At 49.1% G+C, this 7,845-nt stretch overlaps 1 non-coding gene across 1 annotated transcript; it reads left to right on the forward strand.

The window, feature by feature from the left end:
- The first annotated feature begins 7,121 nt into the window (after positions 1-7,121).
- On the forward strand, positions 7,122-7,225 carry LOC117797614. The gene has a single exon (XR_004622612.1). It is a non-coding gene; the product is annotated as a U6 spliceosomal RNA (small nuclear RNA).
- The last annotated feature ends 620 nt before the right edge of the window (positions 7,226-7,845 follow it).

A 7,845-nucleotide genomic window follows, 5' to 3' on the forward strand; every position in this document is an offset into this window, starting at 1 on the left:
GTCAATGTTTTCTATCCAGACATTTCTAACACCTCAGATTTTTATCTTCCTTTTTGTGGTCCTATTATGAAGACATTGTACAGAAATTGTCACTAGTGGGGGGGGATGACTAACCTCAGGCTGGATTCTTTCATGTGGTAATTCGAAACTCTTCCATTGGCTTAGTCAGTGACGGCTAATTTGTGGCTCAATAAGATCAAGGGGTGATTGTTTGAGATCATAGAAAACCCCAAATTGTAGCAAAGGATAATTTGAAAATAACAATAAAAAAAAGATAAGAAAAGGGCCGCCTGGGGCCACCTGGGTGGCTCAGCCATTAAGCGTAAGGCTCAGGTCATGATCCCAGGGTCCTGGGATCGAGCCCCACATTGGACTCCCTGCTCAGTGGGGAGCCTGCTTCTCCCTCTCCCACTCCCCTTGCTTGTGTTCCCTCTCTCGCTGTGTCTCTCTCTCTCTGTCAAATAAATAAAATCTTTAAAAAGAAAAAAAAGAAAGAAAAAGAAAAAAGAAAAGGGGCCCCTCAGTGGCTCAGTCGGTTAAGTGACCAACTCTCGATTTTGGCTCAGGTCATGATCTCAGGGTCCTGGGATGGAGCCCCACATGGGGCTCCTCAATCAGCGGGAAGCCTGCTCCAGATTTGCTCTCTCTCCCTCTGCTCAATCCCTGTGCAAATGTACATGCTCTCTCTCCCTGTTTCTCAATAAATAAATAAATATTTTAAAAAAAGAATGAGAAAGAGAGAAAAAGAAAACTCGGGTGGATTTATTAGCTTTGCTGCATGCACACAGTGTAATTTGTGGGACGGAAAGGGGCTGCGAAGAGAAGTAGGGAGGCCAGACAGGCAGCCAAGAAAGCAGGCCCCCGAGACCAGGGGCTGGGTTCACAGTCAGGTGTGGCCAGGGCTGGGCAGGCCCAGGCCTCTCTGCTTTGAGCAGCAGGCAAAGCAAGCTCGGAGGAACAGGTCGCCTGAACTTTGGGTGAGTTGATGTTGGCCTCCTCGGGCTTGCATTGTGCTCTCTCAGTCGGGGTCTGACGGGAAAAGGAGCCACAAGACACAAATGAGGAAAAACACAAAATGTTCTCATCCATTTCCAAACTCTACAGCACTTTGAGTGTTCCAAGAAATGTTTCCCAGTTTTATGAAGACATGAGTTACGTAGAGTCCTGTATACATTTAAGGTGTACAGCGTGACCATCTGACTCACACCTATTGTGAAATGATTACCGCGGTAAGTTCAGTTACCATCATTGTGTCCTAGAGATACAAACAAAAACAGAAAAAGGAAAATGTTCTGTTCTTTGTGGTGACAACTCTTAGGATTGACCCTCTTAACAGCTTCCATAAATACCCTACAGCAGTGGGGCCTATAGGCATGGTGTGTATTATAACCGCAGCACTTAGTGTTTTTTTAGAGATTTTATTTTTACTTATTTGACAGAGAGAGACAGCACGAGAGGGAACACAAGCAGGGGGGAGTTGGAGAGGGAGAAGGAGGCTCCCTGCTGAGCAGGGAGCCTGATGTGGGGCTCAATCCCAGGACACTGGGATTATGACCTTATCTGAAGGCCGACGCTTAATGACTGAGCCACCCAGGTGCCCAGTACTTTTTTTAAAAAAAAAATTTTATTTATTTATTTGAGAGAGAGTGAGCACAAGCAGGGGGAGCGGCAGAGGGAGAGGGAGAAGCAGACTCCCCACTGAGCCGGGAGCCCGATGTGGGGCTTGAACCCAGGACCCTGGGATCATCACCTGAGCTGAAGCCACCCCAGTGCCCTAGTACTTATTTTTTTAAGGGCAAATTTGTACCTTCTGACCACCTTCATCCAATTCCCCATCCCCACCCCCTCTGGTAACCATAAATCTCATCATTTTTTCTAGGAGTTTTGTGTTTTTCTCTGAAGGTTCCCCATGTATATGAGCTCATACAGTATTTGACCAAAGAAAATACGAACGGAGCCCTCCGTCTATTTGCACACACGGGAAGAGCTGTTTTACGAAATCAGTGCTGGAAACAGGGAACTACTGTCAGCCTCTACCTCAGTCGGCCCGCCTTGTGCTTTGGCTATGTTGATGCAGATGTGACCTCCAGGAAACCTGGGTCCCCCCAGAATGGGCTCCAAGACACTGGCTTTTTGCGCCGACGTGCTCCTGCAGCAGAAGGACCAAATACCAAGATGGGAGAGGGGAAGTGAGGCGACCGACAGGGAGAGGCCTCGGCGAACGCTCTGCACTGGGCCGGCCTGGGTCGGCGTGAGGCCTGCCTTCGGTGGGGCAGCCCTCCGCACCAGAGCGTCCCCGTCACCAAGGGCCACGTGAAGGGGGGTAAAGCCTCCTGTGGGGACAACTCCCCCCTCCCACACTAATCGCGAGGCCGCTTTTTGTTTCTCGTACTATGGCTGCTGGGTGTTGGAGTCCAGCCCCGTGAGTGGAGCTTCCTCCCCAGCACACTCACGCCGTGGAGCCCCGCAGCCCCGTTCCACTTGGCTCCTGGATCAGGTCCTCGAGGAAAGCCTGGGCCTGGGTCTGTGTGTGTGTGTCACGTGCGCACTGGGGGGAACAGCCAGGCCCGCGCTGGCATGGCCATCTTACCTTCCCCGTCTTTCCTACTGTGCGGGTGCTTACCAGCAAAGCAGAGGGCACATTTTCCTCCTCACGGTCAGGGTGATCACGCTGCCTTCCCCTGGAGCACAGCAGCCCTCCTCAGCGGACCCTCTCTGATCTGTCTCCCCCGGAAGTGGAAGCTTCTCCCTTCTTTCGGGGCAGTGTCCTCACCAGGTGTCTGCCAGGAGAGAAGCGGCAGGGGGCCAGCCCAGCATGCCTGGTGGTTTGAGGCGCCTGTTCTGGAGGATGGCCGCCTCCTTCCTGGGAGGGACAGGAATGTCACCTTCTCTGCCTTTAGTCACTTCAAGTAACACTAGCCAGCTCGGCCCAAGGGTGGGGGGTCCTCGGTATCCCTCTGGGGCGAGGCGAGAATGATGTTGTCTTCAATGGCGGACCCAAGTGTGCCAGCGGTGGCAGGCTCGCTGTCTACTGACGTGAGCGTTCCAAGTGTGCTCAGGATCCTGGCCTCAGCCCGCCATCTCTGCTTGGAGGCTCCTTTACCTGCCACAGTGGCCCACGGGGAAAGGACGTCGTCTCGACTCAGAGTACTGTAGTGGAGGGAAAAGAACTTTCTCTTTGCCGTTCTAGGTTTGGCGGCGCAGGGGAGCAAATTCTGCCCCCCTCCATGTATCTCCTTAGTATGTGGATTAGTTTTGGTAATTATTTTTTTAAACATTTTATTTATTCATTTGAGAAAGAGAGAGAGAGCATAAGTGGGTGGTGGGGCAGAGGGAGAGGGAGAAGCAGGCTCCAGGCTGAGCAGGGAGCTGGACATGGGGCTCCATCCCAGGACCCTGGGCTCGTGACCCATGCTGATAGCAGCCGCTTAACCGACTGAGCCCCCCAGGCTCCCCTTGGTAATTATTTTTAAGAAATAGAAGACTCAAATTGTTTTTGGCCTCCTCTCTAATTGCCTAAAAGAATTTATTTTTTCACGGTTTTATTTTTAAGTGATCTCTAGACCCAGTGTGGTGCTCGAACTCACAACCCCCGAGATCTAGAGTCGCTGGCCCCAGTGACGGAGCCCGCCAAGCACCCCTAACTGCCTAAAAGAATTTAGATTGAGCACCTGCTCCAGAAAGAGAGCTATCAGCATAGATAACTACAGTATCATAGAGTCTCGGTGCGGTTGCCCCTCTGGCCACCAGCACGTGCCTCTGGTTTGTGTTTGCTTGTGCTCTACTGGCCACTAGGTCGCTAGGATGTGGCCCACTGTGCTGGGGACCAATGCGGGGCTTGTGTTCCATCATCCATATTAGGAAGGGAATGGACTAGATGCCCGCAGATGGCCCTTCCAGAACAGAGAGACAACCGTGATTCCTTCCTTTAACCTGGGAGTCCCCCAGAAGACAGAGGTACTTTTTTTGGAAGAGCAGCATGAGGCTGGCTCTCCGTGTTGCTGACATTTTCCTATAGGGCCTGTGAACATTTGTCTCCCTTGCCCAATGAAAGTGAGTTGTGTGAGTCCCACAAAGGAAAATGAGTACAAGTTTGCGGAGAGGAAGCGGCTGAGGCAAGGGCTGGCTCTAACTGGGACACCTTGCTGCTTTGGCTTAATGGGAGTGAGCAGAAGTCTCAGATGAATCCCCAAGTAAAAGTAATGGCCCACAGCATTCCTAGGACGAGGGCTGTGTTACCACAGCTACTGACTCCTGAGGTGTCCCCTTAAGGTTTTGAGAACCCCAGTCCCCATCCTGGGCTACGGCAAATCACATGAGACCAAGTGCGCCTTAGTGACCAGGAAAGGCAGTGAAGGCCTCTATTTTTGCTCCATTATTCCACTTGCGGGGTTCTAACCTTCCCTAGAGATGTCACATCAAACACCAAATGACTGCATGGTAGGTCAGCCCTTGCATACGGGTGCTCAGAGCACCCCACAATCAGAACACCCCACGATCAGAGCACCCCAAAATCAGAACACCCCAGGATCAGATGCTGGCAAATGTATTTCATTTCTTGTGAAAACAACTCAGAACAAACTCCATTCCTCTGTTTTGTATATATTTATAGAAATTATTTATTGAAAAAGTCACTTCTCATGTCTGTTTGGAGGGACCGCTTTTTTTTTTTTTTTAAGATTTTTATTATTTATTTATTTGACAGAGAGAGAGACAGCCAGTGAGAGAGGGAACACAAGCAGGGGGAGTGGGAGAGGAAGAAGCAGGCTCCCAGTGGAAGAGCCTGACGTGGGGCTCAATCCCAGAACTCCAGGATCACGCCCTGAGCCGAAGACAGACGCTTAACAACTGAGCCACCCAGGCGCCCCCGCTTTTTTTTTTTAAATCAAGAGTCACATGGGCTACTGACTGAGCCATCCCCTGAGGGACCACACTCTTGTATTGATTTTTTTTTTTAAGTAATCTCTATGCCCAACGTGAGGTTTGAACTCAGGACCCCAGGATGAAGAGTTGCACGCTCTACTGCCTGAGTCCGTCAGGCAACCCCACACTCTTGTATTGAGATAAAGAATTGTTTCTGGTCCCTTCCTTTCCCCCTGGCCCTTTGTTTCTAAGTACTTGTAGTTAAAATAGTTGTCTGAAGTTTTGATGGTCAGGTATTCCAAATTAAATCTCCAAGGTTCTGACCATATTTGTTTGAATCAAGATCCAGGTTACATAAATCTAATTTTAATCAAAAAAAATTATTTTCTCCAAAATAGTTCACGCCTTCTTCCTACTTAATTTGACCATCAACCTTACCATTTTGAAAGTTAGCTGGCATGTCTTGTTCATTGTGGAAAATTGTAGAAAGCAAGGCTACATCCAGAACTATTAGATTACTGTAAACGCTGAATCTGCCACACTCCTTAAAGATTGTACTTACAACTTTTCAGCCAAAACTAACACCTATGGAGGCGCCTGGCTGGCTCAGTCAGTAGGGCATGCAACTCTTGATCTTGGGGTTGGAAGTTCGAACCTCACAGTGGGTGTAGAGATTACTTTAAAAAAAAAAGTCTTTAAAAAAACTAACATCTACAACCTATCTCAGGTCAATGAAGTTGTTGGTTGCTAGTCTCTTTTTCCTTTTTTTTTAAGATTTTATTTTTGGGGTGCCTGGGTGGCTCAGTCGTTGAGCGTCTGCCTTTCCGCTCAGGGCGTGATCCCTGCGTTCTGGGATTGAGCCCCGCATCGGGCTCCTCTGCTGGGAGCCTGCTTCTTCCTCTCCCACTCCCCCTGCTTGTGTTCCCTCTCTCCCTGGCTGTCTCTCTCTCTGTCAAATAAATAAAATCTTTAAAAAAAATGATTTTATTTTTGGGGCGCCTGGGTGGCTCAGCCTGTGAAGCATCTGCCTTGGGCTCAGGTCATGATCCCGGGGTCCTGGGATTGAGCCCCACATCGGGCTCCCTCCTCGGCTGGGAGCCCGCTTCTCCCTCTCCCCACGTGCTCATGTTCTTTTTCTCACTCTCTCTCTCTAATACATAATAAAATCTTAAAAAAAAATGAAAGGAGAGACAAGTTTAGAAACATAGGGTACATGACAAAAATGCCACTCACTTACAGGAAAGATACTCTTTTTTGTTGTTGTTTCTTCCAGGCAGCCTGAGTTTCAAAAAGAATGTTCTCTGTTAGCGTGTGTCAGACTGGATGTGAGGGTTAACTGAGGGATTCGTGCTGAGTGTTCTCGGGCTTTCAGTCTCAGGGTGGGAAACCTGACTGTGGTTCTTCCAGCTGCGGCCAGAGCAGGGAAGGGGTCAGGAATGGGTCTCACGGTACCTGGAGCTTATTGGTAGAGACCCCGTAGTTCTGAAGGTACTTCAAGCATTGAAAAACTTAATATTTAAAAAAGAAGGACAGTGGTCACCACTAGGAAGTAATTTTTGGTTTCAAAATCATCTGCTGGGAATGGCAATGGGCATGTATGTGCAGGAACATTCTTGAATTTCCCTCACTCCCAACAAGGCCTGGGGTCTCTGGGTAACAGTAATGTCCTCTTTGTGGAAGCCTGACTTCGCAGCCATTTCTCTGACATCTGTCACGCACAAGCAAGAGAGATGGGAAGAAGGAACAAAATGTTAGGGGCCACCAGAACCAAGCGTGTATGCTTTCGCAAGAAGACAAAGCCTCCCACACTGGGAACATACAACAAACATGCTGTGAAACCGGTCTCCGATTAACTCCATGGGAGGAAATTCTGATGTGACCATGGCACCTTATCTGTCCTTATTGCAATCACAGGACTGTGGTGGCCCCACACTGATCACTTTTTTTTTTTTNAAAGATTTTATTTATTTATTCGACAGAGATAGAGACAGCCAGCGAGAGAGGGAACACAAGCAGGGGGAGTGGGAGAGGAAGAAGCAGGCTCATAGCGGAGGAGCCTGATGTGGGGGCTCAATCCCATAACGCCGGGATCACGCCCTGAGCTGAAGGCAGACGCTTAACCGCTGTGCCACCCAGGCGCCCCCACACTGATCACTTTTAACATAGAACACCATTAAAGGAGCTCACAGTGCTGCAGATTCCTCAAAAACAAAGGTTGACCTGAGAAGAAAGGAATGCTTTTGAAAAAAAGGGGGCCTGTGCTCCGTGCAGCAGCACAAATGCTAAAACTGGAACAATACAGAGATTAGCAGGGCCCCTGCACAAGGATGACTCGCAAATTCGGGAAGCCTTCCATATTAAAAAAAAAAAAAAAAAAGTGGACCTGGCCACTTCGCTTCACCCACCCTTACTCATTTCTTTCTACACTGGCATTTGCACACAAAGAAGACAGCTTAAACAAAGCAAAGGTAGGACTGCTTCTTCACAATGAGTGATTATTCTAGAACACTGCTCTGGAGACCATCTGCTTACTCTTGCTTTGAGCAGCAGTAAACCCACAGGTCCCCTTTCAGTGTTTAACAACAGGAATTGGGGTCCTCTCAAGGATGTTGAAGGTGACAAAATACTTTTGAAGCCGTGCTAGTCAGCTTCTGAGCTGGAGAAAGATCTATAATGTGCTTTCCTGGGCTGGTGCGGGGGGTGGGGGTGGAAGAAAAAGGAGAAGAGCCTCTTTGTGGTCTTGACGGAATCTCTTCTCATTTTTCTGTTCAAGCAACAGAACCTGTGTGCCAGAATGGCTTCTATTCCGCCCTCTCCTCCACAAAAAGGGAGGGTAGCGAACAGAATTGGAAACATCCCGGTTGAATGTTTGGCGGCCACCTTCCCATAAGTCCCTGTGAGTAGCCACTTAGGAGGTTCCCCCTAGACTCCAGTGTTAAGCCTGAACGTGTCAGCATGAGTGGAGCTCGTCCCCGGAAACGA

Source organism: Ailuropoda melanoleuca, chromosome X (genome assembly GCF_002007445.2).
Source record: "Ailuropoda melanoleuca isolate Jingjing chromosome X, ASM200744v2, whole genome shotgun sequence".
NCBI lineage: Eukaryota > Metazoa > Chordata > Mammalia > Carnivora > Ursidae > Ailuropoda > Ailuropoda melanoleuca.